General features: G+C 43.3%; 1 protein-coding gene across 1 annotated transcript in view; it reads right to left on the bottom strand.

Moving 5' to 3' along the window:
• The window catches only part of LOC124254104 (talin-1-like), a 126,268-nt gene that overhangs the window by 98,495 nt on the left and 1,063 nt on the right, over positions 1–26,710 (bottom strand). The window lies entirely within an intron of this gene.

Raw genomic sequence — 26,710 nt, 5'->3', positions numbered from 1 at the left:
TCAAACTTACAACTCTGTATATCAGATCTTGGAGAATTTCATCTTCAGAAACTCATGTCATGCAAAATTCATTGAATCTTTTTGAATATCATTTTCAGATATTCATGTAGTTGAGCTATCAGTCCATGGCAAATTACATCAACCCATTTCGGAGTAGTTCAAAGGAAACAGATTGGAAACTATCTGGCCCTGTACAATCTCATCAACATATCGTCATCCAGTACAAGTGTACAGAACTATCTGTCCCTGTACAATCTCATCAACATATAATCATCTAGTACAAGTGTACAGAACTATCTGGCCCTGTACAATCTCATCAACATATTGTCATCCAGTACAAGGGTACAGAACTATCTAGCCCTGTACAGTTGTATCAACATATCGTCATCCAGTACAAGTGTAGAGAACTATCTGGCCCTGTACAATCTCATCAACATATCGTCATCCAGTACAAGGGTACAAAACTATCTGGCCCTGTACAATCTCATCAACATATCGTCATCCAGTACAAGTGTACAAAACTATCTGGCCCTGTACAATCTCATCAACATATCGTCATCTAGTACAAGTGTACAGAACTATCTGGCCCTGTACAAGCTCATCAACATATCGTCATCCAGTACAAGTGTACAGAACTATCTGGCCCTGTACAAGCTCATCAACATATCGTCATCCAGTACAAGTGTACAGAACTATCTGGCCCTGTACAATCTCATCAACATACATCCAGTTATCTAGTACATGTACAGAACTATCTGGTCCTGTACAGTTGTACAGAACTCAACCCTGTACAATCTCATCAACATATCGTCATCCAGTACAAGTGTACAGAACTATCTGGCCCTGTACAATCTCATCAAGATATCATCCATTACAACAAGTGTACAAAACCAGAACAATTTCTGTTTTAATCTAATCTAGTCATTTTGTATAGCGCTGAAGTTTCCAGGTTGACTGTTCACTGGCACTTTCACATATTCACAGAATGTACACAGCATATTATAACACAGTGCCTCTTGTTTTAACAGTCATAAAGAAATGGGTTTTATTGCTTTACATATTTTATTTTTGTTTACTAAGGCCAGACCAATTTTATTTCTTGTTTTACGGATCCGCCTGTCATATTTTTTCAAGAATAAGAAAAAAAAATTTAATTAATTTTCCCCTCCCAAAAAATAAAATCCTAATGTTTTTATTGGCCAAAAACTTTTTTTGCCCCATATACACTTCCTAAATTGCCAAAAGTAAAATATTTTGAGTATTAAGAAGGATTATTACTTTGACTGGTGATTTTATTTTTATTTATTTTTCCCTCCTGCATTAAGATTTTCTGAGGACAAAAATCTGTAAAACAAGAAATAAAAGTGATTTGGCCTAAGACTGAAAAAAATTTATAATGCTTAATAAAGGACTTTGATCATTGTGAATATTTATTTGAATTGGTAAAAACAAACCATCAATGCAAACGAACAATCTGACACCAACTGTAAATCTCAATCAAACACAGCCATCACTAAATCTCTAATAAATTTCCATAAGCTTCCGTTGTAAGCAAACAAACAAACGTCAACTTCAGTTCAACTGATGATACCAGGACAATGACAAGTGCATATTTCTAATTAACACCTCTGACATTCTAACTACTCCATCCACCAGGAGGACCATGGTGGAACCCCCACCGAGACCCAGGGGCATATTCCCCAATACTAAGCAGGTATATCACATGACAGCCATACAATATCCAGCACCATCCCGGACAATGAGCTAACGCACTGAAGCTTGGACCAACCCATTATTTGTATTACTGGAGTCCCAAAAGTGGGGGAATACGGGCATTATTCCACAGGCGGCCCGCTGGAGGGGAATATTCAGTATAATTGACAAACACGGGCTGGTACAGGCAAATACACTCTCAGGGAACAGGAGGAGTATAATTTGTGTCCATTATTGCAACAACAATGAAGCAGTTTAAGGCAGGCCCCAGCATAATCAATAACCACTCCGTAAGTCACTGACACGCTTCAGTCAGAAGGCTGCAGGGGGTTCACAGATAGGAGGGGCGTAGTCGGAAGGCAAGGGTGGGTAACATGAAAGGGAATCACGTGGTTTCATGGGTACACGGGGTAGAGTGAGTGAGTGAGTGAGTGAGTTCAGTTTTACGCCGCACTCAGCAATATTCCAGCTATATGGCAGCGGTCTGTAAATAATCGAGTCTGGACCAGATAATCCAGTGATCAACAGCATGAACATCGATCTGCGCAATTGGGAACCGATGACATGTTGACCAAGCCAGCAAGCCTGACCACCCGATCCGGTTAGTCGCCTTTTACACACGAGGTAGATACTTCTCTTCCTCAACAACTGATATATATAGCAACCTAACTGGAAAGATTGACCACTCACAAACTTACCCATTAACCTATCCATTAACTTACCCACCAACTGACCAAACTCACTCACTTGCTCACCAAAGCACTCTTACCAACTCACTCACTCACAAACTCACTCACTCACCAACTGTCTAACACTAACACTAACTACGGCGAGGACAATTCAAAGTGTGTTCGTTGCTAAATCCCAGGAAAATTCCACCTACATAATGGCATGAATAAACGACATTTGTTATGGATAACATATTATTCTTACGCACAACTTTTCAGAGCTAAGTCTTGTTCCATCATCAGTTCCAAGATCTGCATCTTTACTCTTACTTTACATCCTTATTAAAGTGGTTCCACCCCCTTTTAAAACCATTCTATACCCACTCACACCATGAAATTCCCACCCCTTCACATCCTCACCCCATAGCATCAGATTCCCACCATCCCACACTATCACATTCCCACCCGTCCCTATCCACATCCCTACCCACACCATCACATCTCTTTCTTCCCTTCCCCCCAGCACCTCATATCCCCACATAACACCGTCACATCTCCACTCCACACCATCCCATCCTCTTACACACCACACCATCCCTCCACACACCCCTCCACTTTCACATCCCCCACCCCATCACAGCTCTGCTCCAAACCATGACATACAAACCCCACACCATCACACATATCACCACCCCACACGATCATCTCCGCACAAAACACCATCACATCCCCACCTCTACTGTCACCATATTGCAGATTCAAGGGTCATATTCCATACCGGCAGTAATCACCATGCTCCTACATCTACCACAGCGTCCACCACACATACAGCCAGCCTCACATACTGAAGTGTCCCACGGACTAAGTTGTGAAATACTACCCTCACATAATTAAACCTTTTCTTTCATAACAGCTCAAAAATTGCTTTGCAATCAATAAAAAGCCATGAAGATAATATTCCATCCCTCAACATATTTTTCACCACATCCTGATTGTATAGAGATGCTCTCGGCCCATATTCAACATTTTCAAAACACTTAATTTTATAGCATCATAACAGGTGACCTTATGTTTCAGACTAGTTTTAATCCTGTGACTATAATCCAGAAGAATTCCTATAAAACTCTGTCAAATAATGAAAATGTACAACTGTCTGGTAACAAAATCACTGCTATCCTGTTAGAAAGTCATACAATCACGAAAATGTCCAAGTGGTCAAGTTACCCTACAAGTTGACCAGCACATAGATCTGTGAGCACTGGACTCCCTCCACGCGTCCCACACTCCCACATAAAGCATCCCGTCCGGGAACGGCCGGTGACCCCACCAGCAGCAACAATATGTCCACATACCTGCATCCGAACATCCCGTCCACATCGTCCTCCTCGCCATCCTCCTCCACCACCACTACGACAACCACAGTCACGCGATATACACCAGCTTGCCAATAACCCAGTAATCTTCTATGCAGCAGTGTTGAACACCAGTGTGGAGTACAGGCAAGGCCAATCTACGGACTTCATTCATGGATATAGCTTTTAAAGCATCAAGGGTTATTACAGCTCGTGTGGGCCAGTCGGCTGCTCGGCGGTCTCTGTTCTACCAACTGACCACATATCCTGCCCTATTTGAATAAAACAATCATGTTCCGTCTATTATCCTCTTCCAAATTGATACCCGCTCTCCTGGGGCTCGGCCACTACAGCTCCGCTACCAGGGTTTAAGTAGCGAGTCAGTACAGCCTAATGCTACTGGTGTAATGAGATAAATTTGGCGTCTAAATGATTGGGAAACAAAAGATCAACTCTCGTCGAGCAAGCAAAGGATACGACAATTTTCAACAATTTAGTAATTTGGCCATTGAGATGAATTACTGCAGCTTGCTGGTAGCTATTAGGACCAGTGTAGGGTGGGAATTGTGGGGAATTATGTGGGGAGACGGGAATTATCAGTGTTTAGAGGATGATGGATGGGCGGGTTATGTGAACATAACTCAATCCTTGTGCTTCTATTTCCGCTGGTGGTCATTACAACCAGGACAACAGCTGTCATAGTCAATGATGGACCTCTGTGTGACATGACGAGGCAGAGTCCGTCACTACTCAATTCTGCTGCACCCCCTCACCTCTACATCAACGCCGTCAGCCTTCCTCTCCAGCCTGACCACAACTCTCTACCCAACCCCTCACCTCTACATCAACACCATCCCTCACCCCACCCACCCATACCTCACCCCCACCCAACCCTCACCTCCTAGTCCATCATGTATGTCAATACCCACCACCCATACAGCCATGAAGCTACCACTAGCCCTAGCTGGTCTACCCCAAACCTTCACCCCCATCCCCTAGTCCATCATGTATGTTAATACCCACCACCCATACAGCCTTGAAGCCACCACTAGCCCTAGCTGGTCTACCCCAAACCCTCACCCCCACCCAACCCTCACCCCCTAGTCCATCATGTATGTTAATACCCACCACACATACAGCCATGAAGCCACCACTAGCCCTAGCTGGTCTACCCCAAACCCTCACCCCCACCCAACCCTCACCCCTAGTCCATCATGTATGTCAATACCTACCACCCATACAGCCATGAGGCCACCACTAGCCCTAGCTGGTCTACCCCAAACCCTCACCCCCACCCAACCCTCACCCCCTAGTCCATCATGTATGTCAATACCCACCACACATACAGCCATGAAGCCACCACTAGCCCTAGCTGGTCTACCCCAAACCCCTCACCCCCACCCAACCCTCACCCCTAGTCCATCATGTATGTCAATACCTACCACCCATACAGCCATGAGGCTACCACTAGCCCTAGCTGGTCTACCCCAAACCCTCACCCCCACCCAACCCCCCCCTAGTCCATCATGTATGTTAATACCCACCACCCATACAGCCATGAAGCCACCACTAGCCCTAGCTGGTCTACTCCCAAACCCTCACCCCCACCCAACCCTCGTCCCCCACCAAACCCTCACCCCTAGTCCATCATGTATGTCAATACCCACCACACATACAGCCATGAAGCTACCACCAGCCCTAGCTGGTCTACCCCAAACCCTCACCCCCACCAAACCCTCACCCCTAGTCCATCATGTATGTCAATACCCACCACACATACAGCCATGAGCTACCACCAGCCCCTAGCTGGTCTACCCCAAACCCTCACCCCTAGTCCATCATGTATGTCAATACCCACCACCCCTACAGCCATGAAGCTACCACCAGCCGTAGCTAGTCTACCCCAAACCCTCACCCCACCCAACCCTCACCCCCACCCAACCCTCACCCCCTAGTCCATCATGTATGTCAATACCCACCACCCATACAGCCATGAAGCTACCACCAGCCCTAGCTGGTCTATTTGGATTCATTCCAGTACAGATGTCTCCCTACATATTGATCATTAGCTGAGGCTAAAAGAGAAATAAATATTACAAGACCTGGGTTTTGGATCCATGGACAAAAACATGCTGTACAACAATTTTCCAAGCATTTAACTCCACGGTCTCTGTAGTTCATAAAATCTCCAGCCTCCACTTGTTCCCATGGTCAGTATAACTCTCCCTGTGAGTTCTCTGTTCACGTCACATCCCAACAATCCACCTTCCACCACCCCCATTTTCAGTAACGAGTAGTATTGTAACCAGGGAAAGATTTTCACAGGACTGGCAGGTCAAAATTTTTACCAGTGCTGCCAAGCCTGTCTTCCAAATATAAATAAAACACCTTGAGTCAGTATTGTATTATTGTCATGTGTGAAAAGTGACAGCATGGATGTTTGGGCAAAATGAATAATTGAAAAAAAAATATCAGTTGAATATTAAACAAGAAAGATTTGAGAGACACTTGGAGACCCTTTGAATGCATCACTGCACTTTCTGACGACAATCACTTCACAATAACAATCACAATAACAATCAATTTAAAAATATGAAAACTTCACAAAACACTAAATCTTTCGACGATATCTTGAACTGCTACACACAAGCAACAGTACTTATGGATGTCAGCTTAACCATTGTCCACTAATTGTCAGTTTAGTAGTTCTGCTGATTTCATCACTCCATTCAATGGATCAAGTTACCATGGCGATCTGCTGCAGCACCTGCCTTCATGAACCCTCATCATCCCATCTAACAATGTACTTGTGTTAACCTTTAAGGTTCAATCTGTCCCCCACGTACATGCCCACCCACCCCATCAAGTTCCCTACCCTTCTATCACCCCACATCCAAACAGGGTACTAACCTCTGTCCAACTCATCCACTAATTGACCAACTGGTCATTAATGCCACCCTAAGCATTCCCCCACTTAAACAGGGTATAAATCCCCAACCCCCCTCCCCCTACAATCATTTACTAATTGTCGGCAGGTCAACCTGCCACCCCCCACCAGGCCTCACTGAAACAGTGTATTTAAACCCCCACAATCATCTACTAATGTCCAAAGGTCAACCTGCCACCCCCCCACCATCCCTCCACTTGACTGTCCTCCTACAATAATCATCCACTATCTGACCCCCATCCATACACCCAGCCCCGTGCTGCCCTAACTAGTTCCTACTGTGTGTACCGTTGTAGTCAGAGTCTCAAGAGCATGAGAAGCATAATTATCTCCGCCCACCATTATTGCAATGCAAAATCCCTAAATGAAGCAAGCCTAGATTTCTCCAAGTTCTGACTCTCCCATCTCACTGGGGCTCCTAGTCTGTCATACAGACCCTGAAACATATATATCTAAGAAAGCCCAAGTCTGGAATGTGGCTAGTCTAGATTACCACAGTTTATGAAAATGAAGAAACTCTCCAGGCTCCTTTTCATTATATTTCAGTACAATAATTTAGGACTGACTGACTGACTGAGTTTGGTTTTACGCCGCTTTTAGCAATATTCCAGCAACATCACGGCGGGGGACACCAGAAATGGGCTTAACACATTGTACCCATGTGGGGATTCGAACCCGGGTCTTCGACGTGACGAGCCAACACTTTAACCACTAGGCTACCCCACCACCCCCCCAATAATTTAGGAACCATTTTTTCTGTAAAATATGTTCATTCTTGAGGCTAGATGTTAGTTGGGGCTTCTCAGTTAAAATGTAGTTATTTGTTTTAGAGACTAAGTAGGTTGGTTGTTGTTTAACGCTTCACTCAGCAATATTCCACCTATATGGCAGCTGTCAGTAAATAACGGAGTCTGGACCAGACAATCCAGTCTGGAATATGGCCAGTCTAGATTACCACAGTTTCAGAAAATGAAGAAAGTCTCTGGGTTCCTTTTCACTATATTTCAGTGTATTAATTTAGGAAACATTTTTTCTGTAAAATCCTCCTTTTCAGTCTAAATAGAGTATTTGTTTTAGAGACTAAGATGGCTGACTGGATATTTAGCGCCGCACTCAGCAATGTCCCTGCAAATGGTGGCAGTCTGTAAATAATCGAGTCTGGACAAAACAATCCAGTGATCAACAACATGTGCATCAATCTACGCAACTGGGATACGATGACATGTGTCAACTAAGTCAGCCAGCCTGACCACCCGATCACGTTAGTCGCCTCTTACGACAAGCATAGGTTACTGAAGACCAATTCTGGAGACTAAGCGTTAGTCTGTGTGTCCTGGCTGAGATATGGTCTACGTGTCCTGGACGGGGTAATGGCTGACACAGACCACCTTGTCGGACAGCGTCAGTTGCTCAATCTGTCATTACTATGTCATATCTGACAAGTGATTCACCACTGCATGAAATTAAAGTCCATTTCACTCGGAGTAAATCATTATTTATTTAGCATGAGTTTACTCCGAGCTTCATGACAATCACATTACTAACACACAGCATCAACAGCCGGGGTCATCAACACTTGAGTCACCTCTCAGAGACACTAGCGCTTGGTCTCGGATTACATACACACGGTTTTATAGGACACAGAAATATAGAATGTATAGTTGGTTGGTTGGTTGTTGAAACACTCAGCAATATTCCAGCTTTATGGCAGCGGTCTGTAAATAATCAAGTCTGGACCACACAATCCAGTGATCAACAGCATAAGCATCAGTCTACACAACTGGGATACGATGACATTTGTCAACCAAGTCAGCGAGCCTGACCACCCGATCACGTTAGTCGCCTCTTACAACAACTTGAACAAGCATGGGTTACCGAAAACCAGTTCTAAGCCAGGTCTTCATTGTTTAGTATGTACAGAATGGGCACAGTATAATACATAAACTGCGTCCCCTGGGATGAACACTTATATTCACTGTTCAAAATTCCTAACAAAAAGGATTAAGTTCTTGTAATTATACAGTAATCATTACACCTTATAGTCTGCACCTTATATTATGTGTCATTACCTAGCAAGACATTCGTATATCAAGTAAGAGCCGTTGAAATTAGCAGTTGGGGTTTTAGCAGACCCCATATTGTGTTGGTCAAGTTAAAAGCCTGATGTATAATTTAGACAGAAACATGTAATTCCTATTAAAGTGAGATGACAGATTCAGAACATGAGGAAATCTAGACTTCCTTCATTAAGGGCTTCATCACTGCAAAAAGGGTTGGAAGTTGGGAAAGTAATGAGGTTCAGAAACTATGAAACAGACAACCTGTCAGGTACATCCTCCAACAGTACTGACCTCGAGGACAATAGAGGTACAGAGGTCCCTTCAGTTTGTCCTGTTATTGTATGCATCTGTAGTGGCCTACTTCTTTCATTATTAACACATTACACTTCAGGTTTCATGCTGAATCATGAACATTCTTGAAGGCATCTAACTTGTCTGAATGTAGTGGAGTGAGTGAGTGAGTGAGTGAGTGAGTGAGTGAGTGAGTGAGTGAGTGAGTGAGTGAGTGAGTGAGTGAGTGAGTGAGTGAGTGAGTGAGTGAGTGAGTGAGTGAGTGAGTGAGTGAGTGAGTGAGTGAGTGAGTGAGTGAGTGAGTGAGTGAGTGAGTGAGTGAGCACTACAAAAGATTACATGAGAAGACAGCAGGCTTTGGTTTCACACACTGAACCTTCGTGGAGAATCAAACCCAGGCCTTCCGCATAATCACCAAGCACTACAACAGGTAAGTGGACCTACTGGCCAACAGGCCAGAAGCTGATGATAATACTATCCACTTCTTTATACTATTTACTTCTTCTGGTGTGAAGAAGAGGAACACTTTTTATGGACAGAAAACTTCATAATTGCAATAGACACGACGTTTCGGCATAGATGCTTACACTGTTATAAAGCATCATTATATCTAGAAAAAGTGTTCCTCTTAATGCTATGTAGTCAGATATCTTGTGAAACTGGAAGAAACTTTACTTTTTCTATTTGTAAATAATTATGTAATGAATCAATATGTTTTTAAAAACCATACTCATTTAAGCTTTGTTCTTATAAAGTTTACGTGTGCAGACTTGGCCTCGTCGCTATATGGCTGAAATCATGCTGATGTGACGAAAAACTCAACTCATCTCAACTCAACTCAAGTCTGTGTTGAAAACAACCAACTCAGAAATACTGTTTTATAACAAGCCTGGGAGCACATCACTTCTCCAAGTCAGGGAATGCAGTAATGGAAGCAAATCACGACCCATGAATAGACAAACTGACATTTACAGCTGATGCTTCTTTCACGAGCATGCTTGGCCTCGTTCCCCCGTGTGGAGCAACATCCTCGCTTTGAACATCACCATTACATCACCACCGGCACCAACAACTACATCAAATGTAGACCATCGGCCTGGAGGTGCACACAATGATACATCTAGTATTGCAACCCACTGGCCAATATATTGTCTTCTTGTAGAAATATAAGTGTGTGGAGGATTGTTGGGCTTTGAGGAGTGCCCAGTCGGACAGTGGTGTGATAGAGCTCCTAGGAGTCCAGATAGCAGGTTGAGGTTGCATCAAGCCCAAATACCTTACAAGATGGTACTTATTGCTACCCTGCCTGGTGTCCACCATCATGGGGAAACATTCAGTCAGCTTGGAGTCTGTATACAGTGTCTGCATCACATCCAAACACCTTACAAGATGGTACTTATTGCTACCCTGCCTGGTGTCCACCATCATGGGGAAACATTCAGTCAGCTTGGAGTCTGTATACAGTGTCTGCATCACACCCAAACACCTTACAAGATGGTACTTATTGTTACCCTGCCTGGTGTCCACCATCATGGGGAAACGTTCAGTCAGCTTGGAGTCTGTATACAGTGTCTGCATCACACCCAAACACCTTACAAGATGGTACTTATTGTTACTCTGCCTGGTGTCCACCATCATGGGGAAACATTCAGTCAGCTTGGAGTCTGTATACTGTGTCTGCATCACGCCCAAACACCTTACAAGATGGTACTTATTGCTACCCTGCCTGGTGTCCACCATCATGGGGAAACATTCAGTCAGCTTGGAGTCTGTATACAGTGTCTGCATCACACCCAAACACCTTACAAGATGGTACTTATTGTTACCCTGCCTGGTGTCCACCATCATGGGGAAACATTCAGTCAGCTTGGAGTCTGTATACAGTGTCTGCATCACACCCAAACACCTTACAAGATGGTACTTATTGTTACTCTGCCTGGTGTCCACCATCATGGGGAAACATTCAGTCAGCTTGGAGTCTGTATACAGTGTCTGCATCACACCCAAACACCTTACAAGATGGTACTTATTGCTACCCTGCCTGGTGTCCACCACCAAGTCCACCAAAACTTTTGTCGCTAGTGTCTCCCACACACTAGGGAATAATACAAAAGATCCAGCTCAAGACTAGAAGGATTCAGCAAGTGAAAATTGTCAGAAATGAAGCACCATTTTGACTTCCATTAGTATTATATTTCTTTGGAAAAAATATTTCTAAACAAAAATTAACTTCACTTGTGAGACTAAATCCCAGTCTAGACCCTTTGAAAGCTTATCTTTGTAGTCTTCAGCTAGAACACAACTACTCTATGAGCGAGTGAGTGAGTGAGTATGGTTTTATACCACTTTTAGCAATATTCCAGCAATATCACGGCGGGGGACACCAGAAAATGGGCTTCACATATTGTACCCATGTGTGAATCAAACTCAGGTCTTCGGCATGACGAGCGAACGCTTTACCACAAGGCTACCCCACCCCCCTCAACTCTATGAGAAAGACTGAAGTGTTTACTGTAACTGAAAATGAAACTATACTTCACAATGAACGACATTGACGGTCTGGTAAACACAAACAATCCTTGTTTCCTTTGTGATGTCAATGACCAGGAAATGCAAATGTACAGCTATGTATGTATGTGTGACTGGACAACTGCACATATACACAGATACACAGATACACAGATACACACAGCTGTTCATCTGGACCCACCAGCAGGATCCTGAATAGTCCTACTTCCCTCACAGCTAGTGTCACTGGCTTGTCTACCTACACAACATCACGTAATGTCTCACTGGAGCATACATAAACAAGGAACATACAGTGCATGTATACATCAAAAACTGACTGACATTTCACAGAAAAATAATTTTGCTTAAAAATCACATCGAAACTGAATCACAAAGCAGCGTTCGGGTAGCCTAGCCATTAAAGCCTTCGTCGTCATCGCATGGAAGACCCGGGTTCGAATCCCCAAAAGGGTACAATGTGTGAAGACTATTTCTGGTGTCTCCCGCAGTGTAAAACTAAATTCACTCACTCTCTCTCAGATACTTGGTCGTTTTGTCTCGCCCTCTCATGTTTCCCTCTGCTAAACTCTCTCTCTCTCACTCACTCACTCACTCACAAATAACAAAAGCACCAGGAATAGTTTTAAGTATAATATCCTGGGACACCGATTCAGGTAAAATAATGCTCAGGACAAACTCAGAGCTATAAATGCAGCCTGTGCCAAAATTGTTTGAGTCTACTCGCCCCAAACATAGCTCCGAGTTTTAGCATTACGATAACAAGCTGAGGTTACAAGATCACACAGAAGTTGACTAGACTCGGGATCCAGACCTGTGGCCAAGTTACAGTCTGCAAATGTAAACAAAACATCATAAAGCCCGAACCTGCCTCCTCATAACGCTTTCAGTAGATCTTAGTGTGAAGGAAGGAAGCAAAGCTACCTTGACCGAAACATTTTTTGCTTGACTCGAGAAACAGACTGCAATGTTCAAACAGCAATATCACAGCAGGGGACAACAAACATTACCTTCACACATTGTACCCATTTTTGAAGTGAGTGAGTGAGTTTAGTTTTATGCCACTTTCAGCAATATTCCAGCAATATCACGGCGGGGGACACTAGAAATGGGCTTCACACATTGTACCCACGTGGGCAATCGAACCCGGGTCTCCAGCTTGACAAGCGAACGCTTTAACCACTAGGCTACCCCACCGCCCCACCCCATGTTTGGAATCACACCCAAGTCTATAGCGTAACAAGTAAACACTTAACCATTAGGCTACCCAACCATCCAATCCACTTTGGTACAGAGGTATGGTGCTGATATACTTACAAACATAACCAGAACAAACTGGCATTCAAACCCACAACTTCCAATGTCTTGGTGCCAAATGAGTAGGTGAATGAGCATAGTTTTACGCCGCTTTTAACAATATTCCAGCAAAATCACAGCAGGGGGACACCAGAAACGAGCTTCACATATTGTACCCATTTGGGAAATCAAACCAAGGTCTTCAGCATGATGACTGACTGACTGACTGAGTTTGGTTTTACGCCGCTTTTAGCAATATTCCAGCAACATCACGGCGGGGGACACCCTTCAGCATGATGAGCGGACGCTGTAACCACTAGGCTACCCCACCACCCTTGGTGCCAAATGGACACATACGTATTTTGTAAAACCGAAACCAATCCAGATCATTCAAAAACCTCAGCAAGTTCTATAATCAACACAAAAAAAACATTTGAGAGAAATGCATGTACTAAAAAATGTCAAAGGCAATTTGTGAGAGAAAGCATTAATAGCTACAGTTGTTTAATCCAAGGACCCACAAAACAGAAGGTTTAGCACCGGATGATGACAGAGACCCAGGACATTTATGCTCAATTTGGCCCAGAGCTAGCTGATCCAGCACGAGTGTGGCTTACATTCCTTCATAGAGGGAGCCAGCGCACACCTCATAAAACAACAGTGAGTGTGGGTTATGACTTGTATTCCACATGTTCCTAGGGTATAACATCACTACAACTGTGTATTGTGGAACATTCCTTCACAGTGACAGGCTGCTGAATGAACAACGCTGGCAAGAAACAACAAAGACTTGCACGAGTCTCCGTAGCAATACTTAGATTTTTAGTTTATGACATTTTACAAATAATTAAATAAAGTTGTTGCTGTTAAAGACTGACATCCTTACACAAATCTCTAATGCAATAATTATTAGTTTGTCATTTAACAAAAATATAAAGTTGTACAAATAAAAGATTGACCTCCTTATACAAGTTGCTATAGCAATAATTCTTAGTTTGTGTAATTTTACAAATAAAAAGAACAAATTGGCCCTAAAAAAGACTGACCTCCCTACGTAGTCTCTATAGCAATAATTATCAGTTTAAATAATTTTACAAATAAAATGTGTGTATGGTTTTACGTCGCTTTTAGCAATGTTCTAGTAATATCACAGCAGAAATGGGCTTCACACATTGTACCCACGTGGGGAACCAAACCTGGACCTTCGCCGTGATGAGCCAACGCTTTAACCATTAGGCTACCCCACCACTCCAAATAATAAGAATAAGTTGTCCCCATAAAATGCTGACTTCTTTACACAAGTCTCCGAGGCAATAAATATTACTTGAAACCATTTTCCTTACAGAAATAACAAGAACAAGCTGTCCCCATAAAGACTGGCATGTTGTTAGTGCTGGAGCCACTGGTCAAATAATCGGTCAGTCAATTGTTCTCGGGAGACAAATCAATATTATTTTTTTTAAAAATGACATTAAATTAAACTTTAGAAAGTATGTCTCATTGTTGTGTTTGTTAAATCAAGACATAAACAAATGATGCAGTTTCCTATCTCGTAAAACTGCAATGTAAACAACATATTAATGTGTGTCTCTCACCAGGAAGTATATCTGACTGTCATTATCATCGTAACAATCGGCGACCTGTTTTAATCTGCCCCTGAACCGCATTACTTCCCCTCCTGCCCTGCCCTTTCTGCAATGCCGGGACCATAGTGAGTATGTGAGTTTAGTTTTACACCGCTTTTAGCAATATTCCAGCAATATCATGGCGAGGGACACCAGAAATGGGCTTCACACATTGCACCCATGTGGGGAATCGAACCCGGGTCTTCGGCGTGACGAGTGGACGCCTTAACCACTAGGCTACCCCACCGCCCCCCCGCCAAGATCATACATGAAGCAAGCCTATGTTTATTCAGGTTCTGAATCTCTCATCCCTTTTCAAAAGGAATTGTTTGTTTCTATAAAAATCATATATGTTCTAAGATTAATAATTATTTATTAGTCTACATTCAGTACAGCCCTGTTGTGCTACAAACAGCAGTGTTTCTAAACCAAATGAGTATTCAAGGGTTTTCTTACTGATTTTCATTTCCTCAAAATAATATTTTATTTACAGCTTTCCTAAAAGTCTCAGTCTCAGTGTTCAGAAGCCTCCTTAATCCTTCATTCTTATAACTTGAGGTCATGATGACATTAGGACTAAGCCTAATTTCAAAGACTGCACTGTGAACGCACAGGTAAAATATGTTTAAAATAACATAATCTGGTGAATGCTGGGTTTAGGAAAGAGCTACAGCAGAGTTGTGACAAGTTATGATACTTTAGCCTCTGCTAGACCACCATCGACAAAATTTGTTGTGTTACTTGCCTGATTTAACAAACAATATGTAATATGTAACCATATATCCTTGCTCAAGTAAACTGCCATACATATTCTCCTGACCGCCTCCTTGGTGTAGTGGTTAGAGCGTCCGCCCAGAGAGCGGAAGGTCGTGGGTTCGATCCCCGGCCGCGTCATACCAAAAGACGTTAAAATATGGTACTTGTTGGTCCCTGCCTGGCGCTCGGCATTAATGGGTACAACAAGGACTGGTCAGCTCGGAGTCAGTATAATGTGTCTGAGTGGGGTATTCATGCTTCACTGCGGCATGGTATCTCAGTGGGCTAGCACTATAAAACCAGCTTCAGTCTGGGCTAGTACAAGCAGCCGCACATACAGATACACACGCATGTACATCGTCATATGAGCGAAATATTCTCAAGCACGACGTTAAACCCAATTTCACCTCACCTCACATATTCTCCTATCACTGCCATTAGAACGATGGCCATATTTGCTGATTGAATTTATAATCTTTGCCTTAATTTGTACCTGAATAATAGCAACAAGAGTTGGGATTGAGACCAAACATGGTTCCAGTCATATGTAAGCTTAACAATAAAGGCAAGTTCGAAATGATGCAGGCCTGAGATGTCAAGGGTTCACATTAAACCCACCAGAATGGGTGTGGTGTAGTCTGTCTCACAGTCCCTGAATCACTATATTTTCATTCTGCCCAGTGAGGGTTAGGAGTAGCCTATTGGTTAAAGCTTTCGCTCGTCACACCAAAGACCCAGGTTCTATTCCCCTCATGGGTACATCTGTGAAGCCCATTTCTGGCGTGCCCAGGGCCTAGATTTTTTTAAGCTCTCTTAGTGCTAAGAACTGGGGCTCCTTTTCAATTAAAATGGGATGATTTGTTACTGTAAAACTTATACATATTCAGGGACTAAGTGTTAGTTACAAGTATCAACTTTGTCTGGCTATCAGATCGTGACAGTAGGTCAGTTCACACTTCCTCGGTCAACAATTTGAAGGTTCTGACTCTTGACATACAAACCTTTGTCTATACCAGCATATCACAGTAATGATGAACCAGAACTCTCAAACATCAAACAGAATCAAACAGCACATCAATACCTTCCTCATCAAACACAAACTGAGTCATCCCTTTGATCAAAAGTACATCAAGAAACTGACAATATTTCACAACTATTGCCGGACCGACAAACGCCTTCCTGAAATAATTCAAAACCAATTTTTCCTCCCAGCTTTCGGTGATCATGAAAAAATTCATCAATAAAATACAAGGTGAAAATGTGATTTTGTTCCACCATGCCACAGTGGACCTACCTTGTGGACAGCAGTTATCCTGTGAGGTTATTAATTAGTATTTGTGTAATGAAGCAAGATATGTGAGGCGTGTGGATGATTCAGGAAGTCTGACAGTGAGGCCATGTAGGCCATTTCCTGGTATGTTCAGTTGGGTTTCCGTCTTGGGCCTCCCCACTGAGTGGCCTGTCAGGAGCTCATGTACATGTGGGTCTGATGATGGCTGTGTCAGGGCTGCAGGGCACAATGTGACCTGGACCACTTCATTACAGGGCCTCAGGGTTGAATGATACAGGGACTGTACCATCAGAGGACTTCAGGGCAGATTGTAACAGGGACTGTACCATCAGAGGGCCTCAGGGCAGATTGTAACAGGGACTGTACCATCAGAGGGCCTCAGGGCAGATTGGTAACAGGGACTGTACCATCAGAGGGCCTCAGGGCAGATTGTAACAGGGACTGTACCATCAGAGGGCCTCAGGGCAGATTGTAACAACACTGTACCATCAGAGAGGGGCAGATTGTCACAGGGACTGCACCATCAAAGGGCCCTGTAACAGATTGTACTGGGACTGTACCATCAACAGGGCCTCAGGGCAGATTGTAACAGGGACTGTACCATCAGAGGGCCTCAGGGCAGATTGTAACAGGGACTGTACCATCAGAGGGAGTCCTCAGGGCAAGATTGTAACAGGGACTGTACCATCAGAGGGCCTCACATGTAACAGGGACTGTCTCTCCATCAGAGGGCCTCAGGGCAGATTGTAACAGGGACTGTACCATCAGAGGGCCTCAGGGCAGATTGTAACAGGGACTGTACCATCAGAGAGGGCCTCTCAGGGCAGATTGTAACAGGGACTGTACCATCAGAGAGGGTCAGGGTTGAATTATAGATTGTACCACAGGGACTGTACCATCAAGGGGAACCTCAGGGGCCTCAGGGTTGAATGATACAGGGACTGTACCATCAGAGAGCTTCAGAGTTGAATGATACAGGGACTGTACCACCATCAGAGAGAGCTTCAGGGTCCACCACAAGAGGGCAGATTGTAACTGGGACTGTACCATCAGAGGGCCTCAGGGACTGTACCTCAGGGGGGTCAAGGCAGATTGTAACAGGGACTGTACCATCAGAGGGCCCTCAGGGCAGATTGTAACAGGGACTGTACCATCAGATACAGGGTTGAATGATACAGGGACTGTACCATCAGAGAGCTTCAGGGCAGACTGTAACTGGAACTGTACCATCAGAGGGCCTCAGGGGTTGAATGATACAGGGATTGTACCATCAGAGAGCTTCAGGGTTGAATGATACAGGGACTGTACCATCAGAGAGCTTCAGGGCAGATTGTAACAGGGACTGTACCATCAGAGGGCCTCAGGGACTGTACCACCATCAGAGGGGTCAAGGCAGATTGTAACAGGGACTGTACCATCAGAGGGCCTCAGGGCAGATTGTAACAGGGACTGTACCATCAGAGAGAGCTTCAGGGTTGAATGATACAGGGACTGTACCATCAGAGAGCTTCAGGGCAGACTGTAACTGGAACTGTACCATCAGAGGGGCCTCAGGGTTGAATGATACAGGGACTATACCATCAGAGAAGCTTCAGGGTTGAATGATACAGGGACTGTACCATCAGAGAGCTTCAGGGTTGAATGATACAGGGACTGTACCATCAGAGAGCTTCAGGGTTGAATGATACAGGGACTGTACCATCAGAGAGCTTCAGGGCAGACTGTAACTGGAACTGTACCATCAGAGGGCCTCAGGGCAGATTTGTTACAGGGACTGTACCATCAGAGGGCCTCAGGGCAGATCGTGTAACAGGGACTGTACCATCAGAGGGCCTCAGGGCAGATTGTAACAGGAACTGTACCATCAGAGGGCCTCAGGGCAGATTGTAACAGGGACTGTACCATCAGAGGGCCTCAGGGCAGATTGTAACAGGGACTGTACCATCAGAGGGGTCAAGGCAGATTGTAACAGGGACTGTACAGGGACTGTACCATCAGAGAGCTTCAGGGTTGAATGATACAGGGACTGTACCATCAGAGAGCTTCAGGGTATCTACTACATGTCTGTACCATACATACAACAGCAAGTCTCTCTAGCTTAATCTCAGGACGACACACCATCACAGAGAGTCCACCACAAGATGTTGTGTCGTTTGTTTACAATAACATACAAGGTATATTTCTGTACAAGAGCATTGCAGGAAGTCTAGACGTAGGAGATTCAGAGATCTCCATTCAGGTACTGTCATCTGATGAGGTATATTTTTGTACAAGAGCATTGCAGGAAGTCTAGACGTAGGAGATTCAGAGATCTCCATTCAGGTACTGTCATCTGATGAGGTATATTTTTGTACAAGAGCATTGCAGCAAGTCTAGACGTAGGAGACTCAGGGAACTCCCTCTAGGACTGGCTGACTGAGATTGGTTTTACGCTGCTTTTAGCAATATTCCAGCAACATCTAGGCGGGAAACACCAGAAATGGGCTTCCTATATTGTTCCCTTGTAGGGATTCGAACCCGGGTCTTCGGCGTGACGAGCCAACGCTCTTACCACTAGACTACCCCACGGCCCCTCTCCCTCTAGGAACAGCAATTTGACAAGTATGTATGTGGACGAACATTGATGCGTTTAAATGTCACGATTACATGCTAATATTCTGGAACTGCCTGAAAATGCCACTATATCTCTCTGCCACCCTCCCACATACACGCACGTTACAAGAACCAGAGACAAACAAGATCCCTGAACAAACCTCTAGGTCAGCTGGCCTCACAATGAAGCAGGATGTTCCACCACGCTACACAACTATCTACATACACACCAGCATGACATTCTCCAAGGAAATACACCCATCATGTTTATATATTACAAAATTATTAAACAACTATCAATTTGATATCTATGCAAAATCAAATGAGGAATAAAAACATAAATATGCATGGAAAATACATTGAACCATGTTTGACATCAGGACACATGTTTGGGGCAAACACTTCACCAGCAAATTAAAGAGTGAGTGAGTGAGTGAGTGAGTGAGTGAGTGAGTGAGTGAGTGAGTGGTGAGTGAGTGAGTGAGTGAGTGAGTGAGTGAGTGAGTGAGTGAGTGAGTGAGTGAGTGAGTGAGTGAGTGAGTGAGTGAGTGAGAATTCTTTTACCCTGCTTTCACTAGAAAGCTTGTCGCATTGCGGCATTGTTTCAGCCAGATAGCAACGAGACCAATTAAGTGTACATACACATTTTAATTACAAAGACACTAGAAACTGGCGTCACATTTTGCATAAGGTAACACTGTGACCACGAGTTGTTGACCACAGGGAAATGTGACTGCCATTCCTCACCTCTACATGTCTAAGACTAGCACATTTGTGCTTAATTCATTATGACTGACTGACTGAGTTTAGTTTTACGCCGCTTTTATCAATATTCCAGCAATATCACGGCGGGGGACACCAGAAATGGGCTCCACACATTGTGCCCATGTGTGGAATCGAACCCGGGCCTTCGGCGTGACGAGCCAACGCTTTAACCACTAGGCTACCCCACCGCCCCAATTCATTATGAAAGCTTACTAGACCATCTGTGGACAAAATGAAATTGGACTAGATGGTGAACTCTCATCCTGTTACGATTCACTTGTGCACGACAGCTTTGCAGCATGTATTCAGTGAATCCCTTCAGGAATTCAAGCCATTATCCGCAATCACTAGAAACAATTATTCATTATAATTTTTAAAAATGAACATATCACTTACAATTTCTTAATCAAAGCAAGGCAGGATAATAAATAATCAGCACTTGTGTATTTAATTTGACAGTCATGTGGTCACTGGTCATTGTCGTAATAAATTAACATGGTCAGCATTTTCAAAACATGTCAAATAGTGTATTTTGTTCTTGTTTAACTGAATAAAAAAATAATACATAAACTTCTACAGCTGAACTTGTTACTGTCTTCAGTACTTAATATCTGTATTTGTTACCCAATATTCTCAATGAGCATCATATTTACTAGTGTTGGGAATCGGAAACCAAATCCACTATCGATTATCGGAGGATTGTGGTGAACGATTATAGATTATATACGAAATATATACAGTTTTAATTAAGGCTGTTAAGATTCACTCGCATATTCGGTGAATCGAACCGTAGCCCTTCATGAATTCAATTCGTTATTCGTAGTCACCAGAACCGAATATTCATGAATATTTACAATTTTTTTAAGGGAGTGTGTTTTACTTGAACCCTTATGTCCTTTTTCAAAATGAGATATGCAAGAATGCATTATGTACTATCCTTGTAGTAGCGCAAGTCATGTTAGTTTGCCAAGGGCGGACATGTTACTGTCAACTATAACTATTACATACAAAATTTGAGTGTCATGAGGTGACTGGTTATTGCTGTGACAAATTAACACTGTCAACATGGGCGTTCCATATTGTGCATCAATCAACTTAACTACAATATTGTATTCGTGAATAATTATTCGTATTCGTTACCCAATATTCGTGATACGTATCATATTCGCAACATAGTGTATTCATTACAGCCCTAGTTTTAATGTAATCACTAATTTAAAGGGTTTTTCCCCAGTTTTTTTCTAATTAATGTTTTTAAAACTAATACTATCATGAAATGAAATGCACGCTGTTGCTGCTGTTGACAGCATGTTCGTTCGTGAATATTCATCAAATTTAATGGTACTTAATTAGTACTTAGTGTACTTCATTCACGTGTTAAAATACCAAAATTCTGATTATTGGATAATCGTCTTTCACCCTTCTTTCGATCGATTTTCGATTATTTCGAACATCGGAACACCACCAATATTTACCTCAGCAGAATCTGGCAGCCCTGGTAAACTCCCACTCTGTAGAAAGGAGACAGTTAAGAACTGACTACATCAACAGTATCAACATGACAAGTTACAACACAAAGCATTGATGAAGCTGTAGTCTGTCTCACAGTCCCTGAACCACATTAATTTCCCTACTGCCAAGCCCTCTCTGCAGTGCTAAAGCCCTAAATAAAGCAAGTCTAGATTTCCGCAGGTTCAGGGTCTGTTAACATCTGCAAGAAAACTAACTCACTTTGGGGGTCGGATTACAAAGTAATCTGAATCTCTGGTCTCCCTAGGGCTCCTTTTCAATATAAATGGGCTTGTTTGTTACTATCAAAATTATATATATTCAGAGACTAAGCCTTAGTCTAATAAAGCTGTAACTCCTGGATAAATCTAGGTTCTAGCTGTCCTCGGTTTGTTGACTGAGACCAAACTCACGCAGGTTCTACTGGAACCGATACTGACAACCTTCTATCAATGGACATAATTGCTCAAAAAGGGTTGACTGTAGTACACTATGTGTGTGTTTATACAGGGAGGAGCTCACCCCAGGCAACCAGTGGTACAGTGAATAGATGACTTATACAACGGTCTGCTATAGTTAAGCTGTATCGCAGCAGCTAGTAACTAATTAAGTCTGGACCACACAAACCCGTGACTGAGAGGATGAGTAACATTAGTGATGACTCAATCCCCATTGGATTCTATTGATAAGCTGGAGATACAAATACATCCTAACAATACCTTCAGAGTTAAATAGTGTTAATCTGTTACTTGACATCACTATGAAGGGAAATGACTAAGGCATACAATGAGGCTGTAGTGTATTTGCAGACAAATAACCTTTTGTAGGAGCATGGCTAAGAACTACACACAGGGTGCAATGACCCTAAACACTGGCTACAATGACCTAAACAGCGTAGAATGACCTACACACAGAGTACAATGACCTAAACACAGGGTAGAATGACTTAAACTCAGGGTAGAATGACCTAAAGACAAGGTGAAATAATCTACGCGCAGGATACAATGACCTACACGCTGAGTACAATGACCTACACACAGGGTACAATGACCTAAACACAGGACACAATGACCTACATACAGGGTACAATGACTTAAACACATGGTGAAATGACCTACACACATGGTACAATGACCTACGCACAGGGTACAATGACCTTGACACAGGATACAATGACCTACATACAGGGTACAATGACCTAAACACATGGTACAATGACCTACACACAGTGTACAATGACCTACACACAGGGTACAGTGACCTAAACACATGGTGAAATGACCTACACACAGTGTACAATGACCTACACACAGTGTACAATGACCTAAACTCAGGGTACAATGACCTCCACACAGTGTACGACCTACACACAGGCTACAAGGACCTACACACAGGGTATAGTGACCTACACACACAGTACAATGACCTACACACAGGGTATAGTGACCTACACACAGTGTACAACGACCTACACACAGGGTACAATGACCTACACACAGAGTATAGTGACCTACACACAGTGTACGACCTACACACAGGGTACAATGACCTACACACAGGGTACAATGACCTTGACACAGGATACAATGACCTACATACAGGGTACAATGACCTAAACACATGGTGAAATGACCTACACACATGGTACAATGACCTACACACAGTGTACAATGACCTACACACAGGGTACAGTGACCTAAACACATGGTGAAATGACCTACACACAGTGTACAATGACCTACACACAATGTACAATGACCTAAACTCAGGGTACAATGACCTAAAAAAGGGTGCAACGACCTACACACAGGCTACAACGACCTACACACAGGGTATAGTGACCTACACACAGAGTACAATGACCTACACACAGGGTATAGTGACCTACACACAGTGTACAACGACCTACACACAGGGTACAATGACCTACACACAGGGTATAGTGACCTACACACAGTGTACGACCTACACACAGGGTACAATGACCTACACACAGGCTACAACGACCTGCACACAGGGTAAAGTGACCTACACACAGTGTACAATGACCTACACACAGGGTACAATGACCTAAACACAGGGCACAATGACCAAAACACAGGGTACAGTGCAATGACCTAAACACAGGGTACACCAACACCAACTTGACTGACGACCACACAAGGTTTACCGACACCTAATTAAACGGCTCTACATACAGGGTCCAGATCTGAACAGACCGTTGCCTCAAGACTGACAGCATGGTAACACCTCACACCTGTCCCTGAACCCTGGCACCGACCTCATCCGACTCCTGACCCTTGACCACACAGGTCAGTCCAACATCACCTGCACTTCCTCATACACAACCTGCCACTCATTTGACAATCATCATCATCATCATTACTTTGTATATTGCACTTCCCAATATATAATTGCTGAACAACTCCTACATCAGGAGATTTACTCCAGGCACTGAATCAGTGTGCCATCATCATCAATGCACCCTGAACCCTGGCAACAAATATATTCTTTAGGGTTCTACACGGCACCAGACAGATATATAGGTGAGGCTTTTCAGAAGATAAGCGTGCCCAAACCTTTTGATAATCCCACAAAACTTCAATTTATTGTTAATAAATCAGTGAACATCATGTAGACCTGATAACGTGATCGCTGGATGTCCTCCATATTATCACCACTGCATGAATAGTTTCGTTTGTCTGGACCTGTCAACTAACCCAGAAACTATGTTATCATTCAAAGTGAGGTTTCCTGTCATGCTCACTGGCATTCCAAATTAATGCTAAGTTGTGAGACTGAGAGCGCAATCAATAAATGGTTTGATGGGGTACAAAAGTAGGTTTTGAATCATTTGAATAGGTCAGATTTATTGCACTTCCTATTAAATGAATCATAGTAAGTACTATTGGTATAATTTTGGGCATGCTGCCAGGGATTGTGAAAATATTTCATCTTGAGATTTCAAAAGTTAATGTTCATGACACACAAATTAAGCACTGGAGACACCCTAATACAACACCATTAAGGTCAATCAGTATAAATTGACTCACAAAGGTATACACATGACACAGACAGACAGACAGACAGACAGACAGAGACAGACGGACAGACACAGATAGGCAGACATACATACAGACATACATACACACACACACAGACACATATACAGACTCACACAGAGACAGAAGACACACAGACAGACACACAGACAGACACACAAAGACATACATACAGACACACAGACATACAGACAGACATACCCACAGACAGACATACCCACAGACAGACATATAGACAGGCACACAGACACAGATAGGCAGACTTACACAGACATACACACAGACCGAGAGACATACCCACAGACAGACATACACAGAGACAGACAGACACACAGACAGGCACACATACACACACACACACCTCTTCCTCAGCAGCCGGTCTGCATACTGTAGTGCAGTGTAGAGGTGATGTTGTCAGCTGCTCTGTTTTCAATCAGCTGGCAGTTATTTTTACTCCACTAAGAATAAACAACCTGGCTGAAACCAAGCTTCGAGTCCCAGCATCAGCCAGCCCGCAGTGCCACACGGACCAGAACGTGCCACACGGACCAGAACAGACCACGTACATCAGACCACTCTGAACATCCTAGCGAGACTGTAAAACCCGGAACATGACATGAACTGTCCACCAGAGGTGTGTACAGCCGAGGTCTGGGATGGTGGTTGAGCTCCAGGTAGTGGGCCGGAGATACAGTGTGATTCACCTAGGTATGTCTGAGCAAGGATGGTGTGGAACATCTCATCGCCTCCAGCCTCCACACACAGCCAGGGTGTTACACCAAACAGAAATGTGTGTCAAGTAGGCACCAATGTACAGAACTGACACAAAAAGCCTCCATATATTATTTTTGTGGAAAGGATACACACTATACTCACTGTGCCAATATTTTTACCAGGATTATATGTTTTCTGTCATTAAAAGAATTACTTACCTTCAGGTACTGTACATTACACAATTTCATTATTTCAAATGACCCTCAATTTCCAGCACAGATCCATGAAAGTACGATCTACTCTCAGCAGTTTAGAAAAACCATAGTATGAGAATATATTTTCAACTATACTTGTGTGAGATGTATACATGTGACTCAAGTCGTCCACCATACTGTGCACCCTAAACATCTGCCATAGGCTACAATTCATCTCTGTACATCTCCCTTCAGCTCTGACTTGTACAGATGTTGAAATTCCTGTAATCCGACTTTGAGATTCTTGAATTCCTGACACACAAACATCTGAACTGAATCAGTGTGTGCTCCAGTGATACACAAACGTCTGTCTGTTCAGCCTGGTAACAATCAATGTAACTGAATTTTGTTTTGTGCCACAGTCTGCACTATTCAATAATGGCAGCCTGTAGACAACTGAGCAAGGATACTAGGGCTCCAATTAGTCCATCCTCGATAATCTCCAGGGTATACGTTACGATCAATCTCCACTATACCCTGGATGCATCCACGGCTTGGCCCCGATAATCATATTGCCTCCCTTTGCTGGCTCTGCATTCTCACAGTAGCCAATCAGCTAAGCTGCCGTTACATCCGAACTTGCCAGTGTCAACAAAGATAGCGGTCACAGTCGCGAAGGTTTGTTCGCATTGCCACTTAGATTTTTTAGGAAATCATACAGACAAATTGACAGATCTGAAACTTTAAAAAACATGTAAAAGAACTCCTTCTACCACTTTCAGAGTACCTCTGCATCAATTGTGTTGCCAAGTTTAAATGGTTAGATAATTTAAGAAGTGGAAGTGAGTCGTGATTGGTTCGCTCAACTTCCCAGCGTAGACACCTGATTGGATAAAACGCCAGCCAAGGGAGATAATAAACTCATCGGGCCAAGCCATGGATGCATCCAGGGTGTAGTGGAGAGTGATCGTAACGATGCCCTGAAGATTATCGAGGATGCAATTAGTCAAGCATGAGGGGAATATGATACATATACAAATATTGGGTGATAAATACAAATATTGGGTACCAAATACAATAACAAGTCTGATGTATTATTCAATATATTTAGCTCATTTCAGAATAGTGGCTTGTGTAAATTAACTTAATCTTTGAAGACAACTAGTCTTTATTCTAGGATTAACAGACTGAGACTGCATCTGGCCAGTGGATAATATGATGAGAAATACCTTTTGAGTGAGTGAGTGGGTTTAGTTTTACATGCCGAAAGCATTATTCAAGCTTATGGGACACCAAGAATGGACTTCACACATTGTACCCGTGTGGAGAATCAAACCCAGGTCTTCGGT

Source organism: Haliotis rubra, unplaced genomic scaffold, assembly GCF_003918875.1.
Source record: "Haliotis rubra isolate DU_JTF1 unplaced genomic scaffold, ASM391887v1 Scf1149, whole genome shotgun sequence".
Taxonomy (NCBI): domain Eukaryota; kingdom Metazoa; phylum Mollusca; class Gastropoda; order Lepetellida; family Haliotidae; genus Haliotis; species Haliotis rubra.
The sequence above is the reverse complement of the archived record's forward strand: the minus strand, read 5'-3'. Positions and strand labels throughout refer to the sequence as shown.